Source organism: Polistes canadensis, unplaced genomic scaffold, assembly GCF_001313835.1.
Source record: "Polistes canadensis isolate GaletaPanama2010 unplaced genomic scaffold, ASM131383v1 scaffold_220, whole genome shotgun sequence".
NCBI lineage: Eukaryota > Metazoa > Arthropoda > Insecta > Hymenoptera > Vespidae > Polistes > Polistes canadensis.
In genome coordinates, this window is record NW_014569767.1 from 156,054 (window position 1) to 175,991 (window position 19,938).

Below are 19,938 nucleotides of genomic sequence, written 5' to 3' on the forward strand. Positions count from 1 at the left end.
TCGGAAACCCGCGTTTTCGCGGGACCGGCTGTCAATGTGTTAATATTTGTTATATTTATTAGGATTAATTCTTATATCTTATTTTTAAACTGGATAGTATGTAGTAAATAATATCGTTTTTAATAAATAAAAAATTCTTAAAAAAGAAGTTTATCTATTATTTAATTAGTAAAATAATTACCATAACAACTTATTTTTAGTTGTGTCTGGTAAAATAAAAAAAGCTCAATACTAGCGAAATAGTATCCTCTTCGAAGCGATTGTAATCACAAAGCGATTGTCATCCATAGGAAAAACTTTGACAGTAAGTATTTAACCGTTTGAGTCCCAAGCAGCGCGATCGCGCTGTTCAAGTTTTGTGTTGAGAAAGGCCAGCATATTTCGAGCATTGTGGACAATTGACGGAGCGATGAAAACAATACGACAATCACACGTTACTTACCACATACAAGAAGCGCTATCGCGCCGCTTGGTATTTCTCGACATAAAATTAAACAAGAGCGATTGCGCTGATTGGGATTTTTCGACTGTGTTTTTTCAATACCGTCTGGGACTCAAACGGTTAAAACTTTAAAATTAAAATGACTTATACCATCAGTAGTATAAAAAATAAGCTAAAAGTGGAATAAGTTTAGATGAGTAAATGTCATAAATATGTTGACCGATCGGTCTAATTAATTGATCACAATAAATAAAAATAGGCTACATATTTTTCACAAAAGAAAAAAAAATATGAAAAAATTCACTAAATATATACATTAGAAAAATCCAATAAAAAATAAATAGTGATATAATAATAATATTTATTTATTATTATTAATAATAACGTTATATTTGATGAATCAAAAGTTCCTGAGTTTATTGTGTTGTTTTAGATAGTGGCATTTTTTGAAGATAATAAAATTACTTAATGTGCAAGTAAAATATTAATTTAAAAGCGTACGAACTTTTGAGTTTATCCTAATTATAGAAAAGTGTTCGCTAAAGTTTGAATGTGGTCAATTTGATTGGTGCGATAGGTTTAATGTTAATGCTATATCTAACGATTTCTTATATTATATTTTTAAATATCTGTTCAATTCTCAATTATAATACAAAAAGAACATATAAAAATATAAGTACTAGATCTTGTACCTGAAATTTAATCTTCCTTTTTCTTAGTCCTCAGGATAGGCATACAACCACAAGTTTTATCTCTCGCAGCTAACAAATGAGCGCTTTTCACTTTGATACACGAACCTAATAAACAAAAAACAAAACATGAAATTTTGTAGATTCTCTGAAAATAAAAATAAAGGTTAGCAACATCTTAATTTTCTGTATGTATTAGAAATTATTTTTTTTTGTCGTAATAAAACTTATAAATTTATTTAAAAAATCATAATTACTGTTTTTGGCTATCTCTTCTTTAAAAGTGTTAAGGATAAATAGTTGTCATCGACTTTGTTGGCGGAACAACCAGGGAATTTTTGTGTGCAATAAATACACGAATATAATGCTAGTGATTTTAATTTTTTACAGTTCAACACACTATTTTTTCTTCTTCTAGTCCCGACATCTTTCTAAAACACGTAGTATATTTAATAATCCATGCGCTTATAATAAATTTAGGATTATCTTTTGCAATTCGCAATGAAATTATTTTGCTTTAATGTAACATTAACTGAGTGTAAAACTAGAATACAATGGGTGGAGTTTTTTAATGTACAAAAATTTTGCAAAAATGAGCATATTTTTGCAAAAAATATCGACTTTTTATTATCAAGAATGAAATGAGTGAAACTAAATTTAAGGCCTTACATACGTCCAGAATTTACCAAAAATTGATATTTTTTTTTTAACAGATTGATGTTCAGCATAGTTTTAGGCTTATTTCTGTGCAAGTCAATTGCAAAAATTCCTTATAGATTTAAAGTTATGGTAGAAAATGTGACTGCCCGACGAGAGTTTAGTGCGCGCAGATAGCTGTCTTTTGTTTGAAACACTTAAAACTTTAAACGCGATTTTCTAAAAATTACTTTTTCCGCCACGGTCTGCATGATAACTCATACAGTTTCAAATATTGTTTTATGCGATTGTTTTTTTAATATTTAAAATCATTTTCTCTATAGTTTTCGAGTCGGATTTTTGATATTTTGATTTAAAAATTTTATAAAAATAATAAAAATGTAAAATTTATGACGTAAACCGCATACTTTTTTTGAAACTGTCATAAATTAATATATTTTCCGAAATTCAAAATTGCGGTTTGACAAACTATAAGAACAAAATATTTTTTTACGAGAATTTTTAAAAATTTTGTACATCGATCAATATTTACTGGAGATATGATGCCGACTATGGAGCAACTATTTTTTCTTAGTGTTGTGGATCACGTAATTTTTTATATAGTAATTTTTGTTAAAACAAAGTGAAAAAGAATTTTCTAAAGTTTAAATACCAATAAACAATGTACACCATGTATTTTAAATAATTTCCATTGTTATCCCTACTAAAAAATTTTTTTTCTCTTAGCGCATTTTTGACGCTGCTAGACGTAAGTGAGACCTTAATCAAAGCGATAGATAGAATGATTTTTATTATTATAACAGTTTCATCATCAAACAAAAGACAATCCTATTTTCGGCGGCTGTATTGTTTATTAACATCAACACATTTCTCAAAAACGGTAGCCCAGGCAAATAAAACAACGTGACGTCATAACACGTGATAGGCATTATAACCCCTCGAAAAGTCCATACTGCAAGTTTGTACCACAGGTCCGTAACCGCGTGATCACAATGCAATCAACGCAGTGTTAGATTTTACACTATCAGGAGATGAATCAACAAAGGGGATAAAGAAGCTTGTAGGCACCACGCGCTCCAACTTCAACACCATTACATCTTTCAACGACCCCCATGCCTTGCAAGTTCACCTCGTCGAACGCCTCTTGCCCCGTAGCATTCAAAAGGAATGGGAGGAGAAACAAGAAGAAACAAGATTTAGATAATTATTTGACCCTCGAGGAATTTTACGAGTTCTTAACACTAGGTCTACGGACGTATTGTATAAACCTATCTCTACGGTACTTGACGGGTGAGTGAAAATACGCACATTTTTTAAAAAACTGATTTATTTAAGTTAACTAAAAATTGCACAATATTTTGCTTTACGTTTAAATAAAGTATTGGGTTGGGGAATAAAATCGTACCATTTTTACCGAAGACTTTTATTTAAACAAAAAACAATAATCATATCAATAAGTTAATCAATTACATATTCGCCGTTGCAGTTTACAACCTCTTACCACCTCCCGACCAATTTGTTGATACCGTTCCGCTAAAAATCGCCTGGTATGGTGTCAAAGAAGTTGTTTAGCCAGTTTTTAAGGACCTCCATGTCATCGAAGGTAACGCTCTTCACATGATTTGACAGGGAGCGGAAACGAGGAGCGGAAAAGATGCTAATCGGTTGGTGCAAAGTTTGGAGAATTCGGCTCATGCTAAAGGACCTCCTATTCGAGCTCTTGGAGTGCGGTTATGACGAACAGTGCAACATGGGGCCTGGCATTGTCGTGAAGGAGTATGATGGTTTGACCATGTCGATCAGGTCTTTTCAGTCGAATAGCCTCATTTACGTGGTGTAGTTGGTCAATGTAGAGCTCCTTGTTGTCCGTTTTCCTTCGAAAGTGATTTGAGACGTCTTCATCGAATTCAGAAGGCCTTCCGGTGCGGGGCGTATCATCGATGTTAAAGTCGCTATTTTTGAACTTTGCAAACAATTTCCGTGATGTAAACTCGCCTAGGACACCTTCTCTATACACGTCGAAAAAGTCCCGGGGCTGCTTCGGCTGCTTTATCATTTCGATGAAAAACAAAGAAGAGCATATGTCGAAAATGTTTATTTTTGCCTCCTAGGTATCGCATTTCTAAGCCTTAAAACTAATAAAAAATTAAATAACTTAATAATACAATAACTATTGTTTTTTAGAGCAGAAAGAGTTCTATCGAATGAACACTTACCCGTTGCCAAACAGCAAACAAATCGTTGTAAAATCTGTCGTAAACGACATCATACGTCATTGCACCGAACAGATATTAGAAACATACCTTAGAACTCCGGAACTATAACATCTCAAAGAGAGGAGGCAATTGCATCAACATCCCAAGCTGATTTCAAATCGATATAACTAACTCCAATATTTCATGTCAACCCATGAAGTATACCGATTCAATTGCTCATGAGCGCGATGCGCTTGGTTAGAAGAGGGAGAACAGATCCTTTATGCAGTGTCGTGCACTATTATATACTTGCGCAGCAGCGCATTTCATAACAGAGAACGTCGCGAGAGAGTTAGACTTACCGAATAAACCATACTCGATCCCAAACAACGCGATCAGCAATACGCAGACTCGATTGACAGGCATCATCGATTCAATCATTGGATAACAAATACAAACAAAACATTTCGTTACTGATCGTTCCTAAAATATCCGACAAAGTTCCAAGCGAAAGTCTTATTACGCAAATTCGTAAAGATTCTGACTAATCGAAAATCAACTACTCCTGCATTCTACTTACCACGACCGATCGATATTTTGATAGGCTCTGGAGCCATGTTAGCTCTTATGTCTGTTGGACATAACCACTGGAAGAGGTTCTTACACGCGAATCCTGAACTTCGAATCAAATACGAACACAACATGCAAAAATGTAAAAATTTAGGACACATTTCGCTCGTTGAATACGAACCCATGGGTGGCTGCTATCTTCCACTCCACGCCGTTATTAAATCAACTGCTACAACAATCAAAGTACAAATCGTATTCGAAATCTTTACGAAAAATAGTAAAGGGTTCTTCCCTTAACGAATCCTTACTGGTAGGATCTACGATACAGGATACGTTGCTAGAGCATTTACAAAGATTTCTTACGTACCAGTACGTGCTGACCGCGGAAATCAAGAAAATGTATCGGCAGATATGGATACATCCGGATGATCGTCAGTATCAACGCATATTTTGGTTTCATAACGACCGGATTGAACTCAATACAGTAAATATTCGGCATAGCCTCAGCACCTTTTCTCGTCATTCGGACCATGGAGACCACATAAGGAGCTCGCACTTAAACGTATTTAATTGCCAAAATCTGACTCCGCAAATCGTATAATTAAGTTTTCTTTTTTTACTACTAGTGTGGCTAATATTCCTTTTGTACTATTTTGAATATAGTAACGTACCGACGCGTAAAGTGAGCAAATAATTCTTAACCTTAGTACTTATATATAAACAAAAAATAATAGTAAGAAAAATAAAAGATTAAAAATAGGATTAATATAAAATTTATAAAAAAAGAAATGGACAGGGTGTGTTGCGCAGTAAAATATTGCAATCTTGAAAGTGTAGCTGAATCCCATACAAAGACGGGAATTAAATTTAAATAAACCTACGTTTTTTTAAAGTACCAAAGGTAAGTAACAATATTCCAACTAAAATAAAGTAGGAAAAAGAATTTATTAATTTAGTTTATATTTTAAATCATTGTATGCCACATTAGTAAGTTGTTCTATTTTTGCAAAATAATAATTTATTATCTTCAAATGATCAAAATATATATTTATTTTTCTATTCACTGTGTAATTAAACAGTAGTTCAACAAAACGTAAAGAGTGGATAGATTCTATATCAACCGAATTAAGTGAGTGTCAATACGTTTGCGATTTACCTTTTCAAAAAGAAGCAATTCAAGATTCTTATGTCAGAAGTCTATAAAATGGAGAAGTACATAAAATTATAAAAGGTCGAATAACACGTACTCGTTTTTTAACTAAATAATTAAGATTTAATCTAAATTTATTATTATGATTACTATTATTTTTTTTTTTTACGATTATTAAATAATTATTTATTTAATATCAATTATTTATACTTAAACAACCTAAATGATTAACCGTTATAGTTTCGTATTATTATTTCTTTTTAAAACTGCCGTCTTATTCCCCTTCCATTTAGGTACAAATAGAACACGGGCGCCCTCTTATTTTCATATCTTACTTGTACACATAGAGTTCGTGCTGAGGGAACGTTTTTCGATAAATAAGACAAACAGGCAGTGCATAAGGAAATAAACTCACATTGATAAATATAAAGTCGGCTGATAAATTATAGGAAAACGTACGCAGCGCGATTAGTTAAATCGGCGGAAGCCACCGTCCACCGGTTTTGGCGAAAGGTAAAAAAACAAACCGTGGTGTTGCGTATCCCACGTAAAGGAGGGGTCGACCAAGCGTCCGGGCGTGTACCGTCCTGCCGAAGCATGAAGACACGCGCGACAAAGAAGCATCGTATATTAGCGGTAGAACCAAAGGAGCGCCAGGATCGTTTGTGAGGACTTCGTCTTTCTTCTAGCACGCGCTTTCCCACCACATTTATTGCGCCAATCGCTGCGTTATCATCAGGCTTTTCAGTGATTGGTCCGGCTTTGCCTCGCTTTTTCCTATAAAGCCTGGCGCGTTCTCGCGCTTAGCATCATTCATCCATTCGGCATTCGTCATTCGGCATTCGTCATTCGGCATTCATCCTTCTGACTTTGGATAGATATTACGAGCCATGCGAGAAACACATCGAAGAAAACTATTGCATTGCGCAACGTTACATCATCTAAGTTCGGCCAGCGACAAAAAACGAAGAAGGTCCTACACGTGGCCAGAATTATTCTGCGCTTTGGAACGGATTCATCTTGTATATTTCAACCAGGGTTTTTATGTCGAAAGGCTTTTCCCTGACGAGCCAAATAAAGTGTACTATTTAGTACTGGCTGGGCTTAAAAATATTAGGCTTATTTTGTATTTATTTTCTTATCCTCATTTCCACCAAATATACAATCTCGATTCACACGTGACGGCATTTTCGTTCACGATAAAATACCACTGGAGTACAGATCAAGGCGTCGGTCGCAACACGTGGTTTGACGAAGATTGTCAGAAACCCGTTGAAGTTCGAAATAAAACGCGTATCACATGGCTGACTCCAAACACGGATGAAACCCGCCCGGACCAATATCTTAATATTAGGCAAGCGGCGCATAATATATTTAAAAATAAGAAGCGGCAATACCTTTAACAGAAAATAGAAGAGATAAACGAAAAAAGCAGTTACCTCCGTGGTATGCACTTAGAGATAAATAACTTTAGGAATGGATTCCAAGCTAGGACGGAAACGGTGAAAGATAGGAACGATAATCTGATCACAGATGCCACAGAAATATTAAATACATGGGAAAAACTATTTTAGCCGGTTATTAAATGTTGAATTTAAAAACGACCAGGAAATAGAGAGTAGTATTGAGCTCTACACGGCAGTATCTATGGTTAAAAAACCGACAATTTCGGAAGTAAAAAGGGCGATAAAAAAATTAAAGAATTGTAAAGCACCGGGTATTGACTAGATTCCAGCGGAACTAATTAATTGAGGGGAGGAAGGATAGATTAATAGAAGAAATTCATGAACTAATTAAATTAATATGGAATAAAGAAGCATTGCTGGAAAAATGAAGAAAAGATTCGATTATAATCCCGATTTTTAATGGGCCCTTTATCGAAGACTCTCGGTTTATTCTTTCGCTGGACGCCTACGAGGACACTTTTGAGACCATCAGCGAACACAGTATTAGAAGAATAAAGCATTAAACGATTAGTAATGATCATACCTTAGGGTATAAGATAGAGCGGAGCCGGTAATTAACGGTAACAAAAGGCAGAGGTGATAACGATACGGTGAGAAACATTATTTCGTATTTGTACCAGATTATTCATACGGAAAAATGAGAAGAGCGGTCCCACGTGGTGGGTCGCTGATAAAGAAAAAAGAGATAACCACGTGTATTGTGTCCGTGGTTGACCGTTACCTTTTCGCCAATACAATCCAGGCAAGCGTCATAAGTATGGCATAAAGGCATACAAACTGTGCTTTCCTAAAAGGTTATACCTATAATATTGAGATTTATGTATGAAAAAGTGCAGAACCAATCGCCAAGACACATTCTCATGACGTAGTCATAAAATTGATAAGAGATTTATTATTTGAGTGCCGCATACTATTTACAGATATATTACGGATATATACTAGTATCCCTTTGGCCGAGGAATTATTGCAAAAAAAAACATTTATTTGTAAAACAATAAAAAAAAAACAAAAAACCATCTACCACCACAATCAAAGCAAAAGCAAGTTCGGGGTAGCATTACAAATTTTGAAAATGGCAAAGGAATAAAATTTATGAAATGGACCGACAAATGGCCCATATGTATGATAACAACTTCTCAGAACCATAAATGTGCAATTATTCAGGGGCCAAAATAATAAATCCAAACCAGATACTGATTTTTTTTATAATAATGCGAAAAAGGGTGTCGATTTATCTGATTAAATGTCATCTTATTACATTTGTCTTCGAAGAACGGTAAAATGGTACAGAAAAGTTATAATAGAAATAATTATGCGGAACATGCCTGGTAAATGCATGATATATCCTCAAAAAATGGGGAACTAAAAGAATTCCAATTTTAAAATTTCGAGAACAAATCATCGATCATTTTTTGAACAAAGATTATCACAGAGAAATCGAAGAAACTGAAATAGATAAGTGTCCGTCAAGAAAACGTACACATTTTCTACAATCATACAAAGGGGCTGCCAGGAACAGAAGAAAACCATGTAAAGAATGTTACAAACAATTATCAAAAATACAAAATAGATTACATGCCGCGAAAAAAAGTATAAATGTAACGGCATATTGTACGCGTTGTAAGGGCCAGCCCACATTATATTTAGAATGTTTTGAGAAGTTGCATAGGTATAAATAAATAATTGTTATCAATTTAAAATATTGAATGTTAATGTTTATAATACTCAATTTTAATATGAAATGTTGAGAAAAAATAAAATCAACTTATTTTTTTAACGACTATTTTTCTGAAAACAAGTGATCCACAAGTGGGTCACGCCGCCCTACGGAAGTCAAGTGTGACCCACCGGTGTGTCACCCTGGCGTGAACGTGTTAATATCGAACAGGGTATTTAAGCCGCAAGGCTTTTCCATGACGAGCATCTTTTATTGACCTAACCACGTGTTTCATTTTGTCTAATTAACCCTTTCACCTTCCTCACAATTAACTGAATTCAATCGCCGGAGGACTCCATGTTGGAGGAATTTTTGGCAAATACAGAAAATGTAAGAAATATTAATGTGGTTGCACGGCCTTTTACAAAAGAATCATGTAAAACATTAAGAGTAAATGATTTCGACGTAACAGCCCTTGTTGATACGGGTAGCGATTTAACACTAATGAAGACCGAATGTTACATAAAAATAGGTGCGCCGCGTTTGCAGAATAGCGATATGAAATTTAAAGGTATCTGGTCCAAAAGTTTTATGACGCTAGGTAGATTTAGTATGAATATTTTTATCGACAGACATTTTCATCTGATTGTGGTATATGTAGTTTCCGATATACTTCTGAAATATGAGGTGCTTCTTGGTGCCGATTTTCTAAATACAGTCAAAATCACGAGAGTTAACGGTGTCGTATCATTTGAAAAACTAGAGAAGGAAAGCGGCAATTATATTCCGGAAATATAACAGGAAAACTGACGACTTTTTGGCACCCGGCCAAAAACTTGATATAATGGTAATTCGACGACGCTGAATCGAATGGTGCTAATTTTTTGCAATTGGATCAGGAGATCTTTGAGAAAAAGGGTAAAAAAGGGTAAAAAAGGGTAAAAAAATGGCCTTTTCTTAGAATCTAGACATTTAATCGAAAAAAGTTTCAAACAAAAGTTGTAGAGAATTGAAAAATACATAAAAAATGTTGTAAGGTGTATCTTTGTATTTGCAAAAATAAGCGAGAAAATGAAGGTGAAAGTTAATTGTAAGAGAGGGGGCAAGTCACGCCTCTTCGTTGATCTTTACACGCGAGCGAGCTAGTGTGCGTTATCTTGGGGTTTCTCGGTCGTGAATGCGAGTGCGAGTGAGAAAAGAAATGGATAATAATATTTCTCTCTATGTTCAATCTAAAACGTCTACAAACATTAATAATTGAAGGTGATTCCGAAGATGAAGACATCACTTACCAGCAATTATAAACGTAATAGTTTTGGGAAGACAAAAAGAACAAATAAAAAATCTGGAAGTATAAACAAACTCCTGGCATAAGAGCAGCAATTCAAGACGAATTAGGTGGAAGTAAAAAAGAGTTAGACTTTTTTAATATAATATTCGACAACATGTTTTGGGATAATATTGTTCAGGAAACGAATCAGTACGCAGAAAAAATAAAAAGCTACGCAGATACAAGAACGATAATTGATGAAACTTAGATGCCAGTATATCGCAATGACATTAAAATATATTTTGTAATATGCATCTTAACACATTGACAGCCGCCGACGTACGAGACATTCAACGCCTGAGCGTCGGCAACGTAGCAGCCACTTAACCCCCCAACACTGATCATTGAAAATCCCCAAAAAAATATTTAAAACATTGGCGTAACCATAGCAAGTTAATAAAAATCGATGTGTAAGATACTCATATCAGCAAAAAAAAAATCCACACATCGAGCAAAAACCCACTTTATCCCGCGGCCGAGACTCAAGCGCAAGACTCGGAAACCCGCGTTTTCGCGGGACCGGCTGTCAATGTGTTAATAACTTAAGTAAAGAAATCAAAGATTCAAATGAACTGGTCTAAAAGAGCCATTATAGAAAAATATTCTGGAATTGTATGCCAATAAAAAGATTTTCACAAATCATCAGGTTTCTCCACTTTGCAAATAACGATGCGACTGACAACACGGATAAACTACATGAAGTATAACACCTATGATAAACTATTTTAATGAAAAATTTAAAGACGTATATGTAATGGAAGAGAATATCGCAATCGATGGAATTACTGATGAAATTTAAAGGACGTATGTCTCTTGTAAACAATTAAATCCTTCAAAAAGGGGAAGGTTTGGGATTAAATTTTATAAACTCTGCGAGTCAGAATCAGGTCACAGAAATAATTTTAAAATAAATTCAGGAAACGATAAAACAAATCTTGATTACAGTGCATCTAAAACTGTTGTGATGGAGTTATTGCAATCAATACTAGATAAAGGACATACCTAACATATAGATAACTGGTATTCTTCGCTGAAATTGTTTTTAACTTTGGTTAGAAATGGAACAAGCGTTCTTGGCACAGTGCGTTACAATAGAAAAAATATGCGGAGAGATTTTGTTAAAGCAAAATTAAAAAAAGAAGACTGCATAATAAGAAGTTGCAATGGCCTTGAAGTGGAAGGATTCACGAGAAAATATCTGTACTGTTTCAACAAAGCACGAAAGTGCAGAAAATGATTGAGGAAAACAGAAGTCACCGAAGCCCTATTTTCAACCCAAAATGTAATATACATTGTAAATATGGGAATGATGGGAATTGATCGCCAGGATCAGGTATTAGCGAGTTTCTCTATTATGATAAAATTTGTGAAGGGCTACCGAACAATCTTTTTTTACATGTGCGATATGGCAGTTTTTAATTCATATATTCTATACAATAAAAACAGTATACCAAAGAAACAGAATTACACTGAGTACAGACTTCAAATATCTGACGGATTATTACAAACCGTGTCATTCTCAAATTATAACAGACAAGAACCATTATCGAACGGGGATATACCAACGAGACTACAAGCGCAACATTGAGGTCACTTTCCGAAACATATTAGATCCCACGCCATTGAAAAAAAATCCAACAAAAGCTTGCAACGTATGTACGAAGCATAAAAAAAGGCCTATAACTACGTGGGAATGTAAAAACTGTAGCGTTACATTACATGTCCTCATTGTTTTGAAAGAAACCATACAGTTGAAGACTACTACTAATTTTCGTTAAATTAATTAACACATTGTCATTGATTCATTATGTACTTTGAAATAATACATTATATTTTTCCACTAATCAGTTGATTATGATTACACCCCACACGTCTTAAAATTACTATTTGTATCTAAAGATTGTTGTTTATAGTTTCACAATAACTTCCGTTTTATTGAAATATATATGCCATGAAAAGTATATATTTTGCGCCAGTTCGGGTATACAACTGAACAGTTAAATGGCACGACGCGCAACGACTCTATTGTTTATTATGTCTCGCATAATTGGCAAATATCGTGTAGGCCAAAAGGTTCAATACTGCCACTGCGCGATAACGTAAGTCCAACCTCCGCCGGTGTGACTTTTTGGAATGCTCGTAAGATTGATAATGTTAGCCGAATGCGCCCGTGGGAATAAGTGCAAGCAAAACCCCCACCAAGGCAGATATAAGCCTATATAAAGAGCTTCTCTATAGCCCTCGCGTAGATTTACTGAGAGTTTTTCTCGTACTTAGTTTGTTACAGCGTTGTTATATTTTATAACTTATTCAATGCTTTGGTCCCTCTCCATTATTAATTAGTTATAACTATATAAGAAGCTATCGTTGTCTAAATTATTATAAAAGTCTGTATCTTAAAGGGGTGCGTGCGTAAGTATGTTTAACAATAAGTGTCACCACAAATGCCAAGTAAATCTGGTAACATTGAGTCAACTATGAAGTAACAGAAGAATTTCCTAAATTTGTTAATTGCGAGTCAATCATTAAGAGTAAGCCACCGACTAAAACTTAAGGACTAAACTTAAGGACTTATTATTTTGTCTTCGTACTTTGTAAGTAATTGTTTCCAAATATTAGAATAACTTTTTAACTAGAGTAACGATGACAGGAAGTTAGCCTTCACACCTTAAAAATACTCCGAATTCCTTCTTATTCCATTTTTTAATTACCTACATTCGAATATTATTTGCCATATTTATTATTGTTAACACGTTGAAATGTCGAGAAAAAAAAATGAAAAACTTATTTTTTTGAGAGTCAAATAGCAATGAACAAGAAAGCTTTTAGAAGGCATATACAAATTTAGAAAGCAGCGATGAGGAAGAGATCAGATTTCCTAGAAATAGAAATGTAAATAGAATTATTACATCGTCTAATTCCAATTCGGATATTGATCAGTGCAATCGTAATGATACTGAATGTGATGAAGACTCCAATGACAAGATTTTGCAAGAATTGGTAATTGATGACGAAAGAAAAACTAATGATACCGAGGAAAATACAATTGAATTTAGTGAATGTAATGAATTTAGTAATCGGCAGAAGTCACTTTCTTTTTGCGGAACAGGCGGCTTCATTATGCAATTACCAGGTGATGTTAATCCATCTGATGTGTTTGAGCTGTTCATTGATGACGAAATAATAGACTTACTTGTATCAGACACAAATAAGATACGCGGAACAAAAGTTAAATAAATCTGACCTCACATCGTGTTCACGGATGCATAAGTGGAAACCCCCCACTAATCCCCAAAGAAATAAAAAAATTCTTGGGACTGATTTTATATATGGGAGTTGTAAAAGTAAAAAACCCCACTGTTAGTTATTGGTCGAAAAGCACACTGCATAATTTTTAATTACCACGTACTATAATGTCATGAAATAGATTTGAATTACTATTGAGTAGTTTTCATTTTGACAATAATGTGTCCATTGCCCATAACGATCGACTTGGAAAAATACTTCCATTGTTCGACAAACTGGTGCGAAAGTATCAAAAAATATTCACGTCTGGAGAATACATTGTTGTTATTGATGAAACGTAGATTCCATGACACGGAAGATTCTTCTTCTAACGATATATACCAAATAAAGCGCACAAATACGGAATTCAAATTATTTAAATTATGCTCAAGCACGAAATTGGGCGATGAAAATTTACTCTGGTAAATCAGTTGATGGTGTTAGAGAAACGGGATTAGCACAAAATGTATGTCTTCAGCTTGCAGAGAAACTTTTCTACCAAGGGCGAACATTGTACATTGGAAATTTTTACACGAGTTATGAGGTTAGCAATACTATGCCTAAACCGCAAAACCCATGTAGTGGGAAAACTTAGGAATAACAAACAATTCCTCCAAAAAAATATTCTTCTTTGCGAACTAAGAAAAGTGGAAAAGATATTCGAAGACACTGAAAACGGGACTGTAGTACTCAAATAGAGTGATTACGTGGGGTGAATTTTATCAACAAAACGTGCTCCTATCATGGTACCAAGGACAACAAAAAATAGTAGCATTCGTGCTGTTTCTCTAAGCCAACAGACATCTCTAACACTGAAACCACTAGCTGTTGTTGAATATAATGTAGGAAAGTGTGGTGGTATTAGACTATTCCGATCAGATGGTGTCTTATGCCACCTTATGCAACCACAATTAGAAAAGGAATAAAATGGTACCGAAAGCTTGGTATTAATCTACTTCTAGGAATGTCTGTTGTAAACGCTTTGACGGTTTACAAAATTGCAACAAAGAAGAATGTAAATATTAGAAGATTTAGGGAATTATTAACGGCAAAATATGTTTAGATAGGAGTAATTTTCATGCTACTCATACTAGTAATATACCGTATACATAGAGTATGTATGTAGGCATGCGCGCGAGTTATGTTACGGTGTACGAGGTATGAATTCACACACGTAAGTAATAACGAATGATTTATCTAGTTCAGGTAAGTGAGTAAATAATCAAACTAAAAGAAGTTGATCAAAATGCTTTTGCTGATTAATACGTCGTTACAGATTGAATGCCCGACAGAGTGATTCGTCGCCGGTACGAGAGAAGCACTTTCCTTGTACCTCTTATCGCATTTCAATTGCACGGCCCTTTATCTCAAGCCGTCTCGCTCGGACATCAAGGATGTTTAGTCTACCTATGATGATAAGGTTGTTGGCCACTCGGCAACCAGATGCCTAGAGGCCGAATTATATAACTCACGCAACTATAGCAGCGAAAGAGACGTGGGGCGCACGGCAGCTAAATCTATAAATATAGTACGAACAGTGACTATAGTATAAACGATGACTATAATATTATGAACGATGACTATATTATAGAGAAGCAGCTAAACCGCAGAAAGCGTAAGAAGGCCAAATAGAAAGCCAAATAGAAAGCCTGAACACACATGTTCTACGTATCCGTCGATAGATATGTAATCCTCAAGAATGAACAATAAAGACAGAATTATTATCAGAAGAATCTGCTAAAGTGACGAGTTGCTACATCTTCTCAAACCGGACCTCACATTTCTCAACAAAATTATAAGGGTCTACTGAAAATACAAGAAAATCCATGTCTTCGTCGGAGTCAGCATAATATAGAAAAAAGATTCCGGAGAAAGCATTAGACGCTCATGCACACAATGTTATGAAATTAGAGTCGTCGAAGAGGCCGATCATGGACACGAGAGAATTTAAAGAAAACAACACAACGTATTGTCCAAGTTGTCCCGACCAACTCCAGCTTTGAATAGAATGTTTTAAAGTTTTACATTAATATAATTTTTTCAAAAACCCTTTTTCGTATCATTTATGTAATAATAGTTTTTATTCAATATTGCATTAAAAATTTAGGTTCATATTACCAATATAGATTAATAAAATTAATAATATATAATAATTCAGTTATTTCCTGTGAAATATTTCATCAAATACGTACGAGTATCTTCCTTTAAGTAGTCAAATAATAAGGGTCATCCGAATACGTGTGACACGGACCGATCAGTAAATTTGTTGCCATTCACATATGAGCCGCTTATTTTGAAAGTGGCCTAACTCCATTTACCTTCAAATCGAGATATTTAAAGTTTTGCGTTTCAATGAATTTAAAAATATACGTATAGGATACTAATGATTTATACTGCTTAAGCGTATCTAAGGATGTTAAATTTAAAGTTCCTGTTAAAATAGTGGCAATCTTTAAGTAAATAACGTGCGTTTTCTTATCAAGAATGGAGTTGGGTCACTTTCAAAATTAACAGCCAGATTCATTGTAAAATTTGAAGGTGCCCAAGTCCATTCTACATAATTTAAGATGTTTCAAATTGAAAAAAAAAAAACAATACTGAATTTGTTTTATATATATTGAAAACACTTCGGAAACATAATTTATGCGATTCAAAACATTTTTTAATTTATTACAAAACATAGAAAATTACAAACATAAATTTATTACAAAACAATTTACTATTCGTCTACATTTTATGTGTGTGTAAGGGATTTGAAGAATCATGATGGTTCTGGTGGTACGTATCGTAATAGGTTAATTATGTCCTCAAATTTTGCTGTTGTAATTTGTCAAATATTTTTATACAATGGTGTCAATAAAATATTTTCGAACTTTCTTGGTCTACCCCGACGTGGTAATAAATTCAGGACTTTGAAATTTTCATTCTCATTCATTGATGTCTTATAGAAAATTTTATATGGTTCATTTCTGACAAAACGCATCCGACATATTCTTAGCCAGTTTACTAATTCTCCATCAGAATTCTTTACCCTTTTAAAAATTGCGTCTTCTAATAATTTTGTTGATACAAAATCTTCTTGTCTCATTTCATTTACAATAAAATTATTACCCTTCCGACACTTTTTAACAATCTTGTAATAATTTTGGGGAACGAACAGAAAATTATTTTTTTTAATGTCATTTCTACCACGCCAAAATCTCTATCATTTGGTAAAAACGAATGCCCTGATATTAAAAATTTATGATCTATGATTTCCACATTATTATCCTAAGTTTGGACAATTTTTAACCACATTAAAGCTACTTTAATGTTTCTATTTTGCCCGGTGCACATGTCACTGTAAGTTATAATGTGTTTTTCACTTCTTAAATTTTTAATATGTTTTAAGATGCATGAAACAACTTCTTGAGCACCTCTGGATGCAATAGTTTCATCCCAAACGTACATGTAAACATTATCGTTATGAAAATTGTGTATACCAAAATTTAGAATATACATATTGCGTTTGTAATATGCTACTGAGGTAGTCAGCTTGGGATACGGTAATGCTTTTTGCAAGTCGAACGAGAAAGCAAAATAATCCGAATTACGTGATACTTGCTCCTGAGCTTGTTTTAGTGAATGTCTAGCTGATTCTGCTAGTCTTAAATGGACATCGTGTTCTCCGGTGAGTTTATTCTTTTCTTCATCGTTATTCGATGAATTGTAAATTGTAAATACTAATTAATTAATATTACCTTCATCACTACTTTCCGACATTATCTTATCAATAGTAAATATATTATCTTGATTTTTTTTAAGTATAAATGGAGTTAGGCCACTTTCAAACTACACGGTTCGATTATTAAACTAACTCTGAAAACTTATGTGTCAAGAATTATCGTATTGGCTCGGATTATAAGCAACCTGAAATGCTTTACAGATAAATAACATAAAGTTGTACACGTAATCATAAGCGGAAAAAACTGAAAAATGGAGTTAGGCCACTTTCAAAATAAACGGCTCATATGGGTGACACAGGAGTGTTAATTCGTAAATTTCATCATTTCGACTTGAAAAACCCTACTAACAATTTATGGTAATTTCTATCATTTTAAAAGGCTCTTTTCCTATACGATTGTGTTTTTCTGTCCAATGTGAAAAAGTTTTTAGCGTATATTGTCTTTACTCTACACGTTATTTATTTAAATATTAACAATGTCTCTGAAAATTGTTAGAACACAGAATGGAATACCTATACATAACCAACCCTATAATCATGTTTACTTTTTTATCTTCTTCATATTTGTAGTGATTTGCAAGTATTTGAAAATTTGGAAAAACAAAGCATCAATTAGGCGTTCTTATCGTTTTATGTATCAAGTACATACATAAAAGAAGAACTTGGAAGAAGCCTTTCGTATATCCTTGACCAGGATATGCAAACATTCATGCCACCGCAGTGGCAAATAGCTACTGGATCTACACGTCCGACAATTTCTTATAGTAGGGAAAGACTTAGGAGCAGAGGATGACAACAACAACAATAAAAATCATGAAAAACAAGCAATTTTACTAACAGCAAATTTACTAGCAGCAAATACGTACTTAATTCTAAGTGAATGCACGGAAGCAGAAGCACCGGCTCCTATAAATGGACCGCCACCAAAAGCGCCTACCCCTCCCCTCTGATATATATAGATGACGTTATTGATATTAAATCGCTGAAGAACTATTTAAAATTAGTCATGCAAGAAAAAAGTTACACGTTTAAGATTAGCAATAATCAGATTCGTGTCCTTCTGGCTGACCCGGAGTCTTATAGGATTGTGAAAATTTTGAAGTCATCGAACGCTAATTTTCACACATATCAATTAAAACAGGAGCGATCGTGTAGGGTTGTCATGAGCAATATTCATCATTCCGTTGATTTGAATGTCCCTAAAGGACGAATTTCAAGAGTTGCACATTAGCAAATACAACCTGCTATCAATGTCTTATATTGCCTTGAAATAGAAACCAAGTAACAAAAAAGTATATAACATAAACAAACTAAATAATACAATTGTCAAAATTGAACTACCCTTTAAAAAGGAAAGAAACAGTTTTATGCAAAAGGTGCCAAAGGTACGGTCACACCCAGAGGTATTGCAATCGGTCATACCACTAGTGTGTCAAATATGTAAATCAACACCCAGCGACTGATTGCAAAAAATCCATAGAGACTTCATCAACCTATTTTCTATTATGTAGCGGCCTCCATGCTGCGAACTTAACAAGTATTAACACATTATTTAAAGTCGCATTTTTTACATTCATATGGATTATCCTTCCTTCTTTGCTTCCTTCTCGTCTATTTTCTCTCTCCATTTAAAATTTTTAAAGGGAAATGTTCTGTCATTGTCAGTCAAACGTTAATGGTAGGTTTTCTACGCTTCTTTTGCCATCGCCCGCTTGTTGTTTTCTATTTTTAGGGTATTTCTGCAGAATTTGTTTGATTAGTGACAGAGGAAAATAGTTATATTGTACTTTTTTGTACCAGTTATACATTGACACAGGACATAAGAGTTATATAATAAGATTTCTACTAAATGAAAAAATACTTCTTATACGACTTAAGACATTTTCTTTATGAATTAATTGTACTTAGAACCATGTCAGCGTGGTCTACAGAGCCAATTTTGATGTTGTAATATGCAACTCATTCTAGTTTTAACTTGGGCGATCCTGTAAGATAATTTCTTTGACTAGATTCTATCATTTTCGGTTCGTGAGCACATAATAACAGAGACTAAATGTTGGACAATAGAAACAATTACCCAACATATATATTTGACCATAGCACACTGATCATTTTTGTTAAGCGTGTATTTGCGTCTCTAGTCCATACTGATAGCACCTGCTGAGCGCGTTGGCGTCTATGGTCTATATCGATAGACTTTCGCTGGACCTATATGTGCGCCTATAAAAAAAGGGTTAAAAGATTTTTTCCTATTTAGTTTACAGTTCTACTGCCCTAATTATTATTTTCACCATTAAAATCATCTCTTGCCACATGTATTTATTGCCTAGACTTTCCAAGAAATGATCGAGTTCTGCTTTTTAAATATTGTGTCTTTGAGGTTGTACGGTTGTACTGGTTCTCACTTCCGTACTGTCGTACTGTCTGTGCACGCTTTCGTGCACGCGCTTTCTCACTCTGTTCGGAAAAAAGACTGCTGTCTCTTTCCAATTCCACGTTATAAGGGCGGAAGGAGTTAGTCCAAAATAATACACTTCAAGATTGGAATGAATTGGCTATTTATATTGTTCGTTCTAACAAATTTGGTATGGTGCTTGGACCATATGAAACTATTACTATCTATTGACTTGATGCGGATTGCCTGTATGTGATTCCGCCTAACGAGTACGGACAACAACTGACTATGCTAAGTAAAGATGTAATTGTCTTTCTCCTCACCTCAAAGATACATCCCACCAAGGGCACCGATGTAATCTTAGAGTGAGGGTAGCTG

The 19,938-nt window shown here is 34.3% G+C and overlaps 1 long non-coding RNA gene and 1 pseudogene across 1 annotated transcript in view; both read right to left on the reverse strand.

The window, feature by feature from the left end:
• LOC106790184 overlaps window positions 1–1,235 on the reverse strand; it is a 108,743-nt gene extending 107,508 nt beyond the window's left edge. Inside the window, exon 1 of the long non-coding RNA XR_001382060.1 lies at window positions 1,135–1,235. This is a non-coding gene — a long non-coding RNA (uncharacterized LOC106790184). The remainder of the gene's footprint in view (window positions 1–1,134) is intronic.
• Window positions 1,236–18,713: 17,478 nt separating this feature from the next.
• LOC106790180 lies at window positions 18,714–19,480 on the reverse strand (annotated as a pseudogene).
• Window positions 19,481–19,938: the final 458 nt, after the last annotated feature.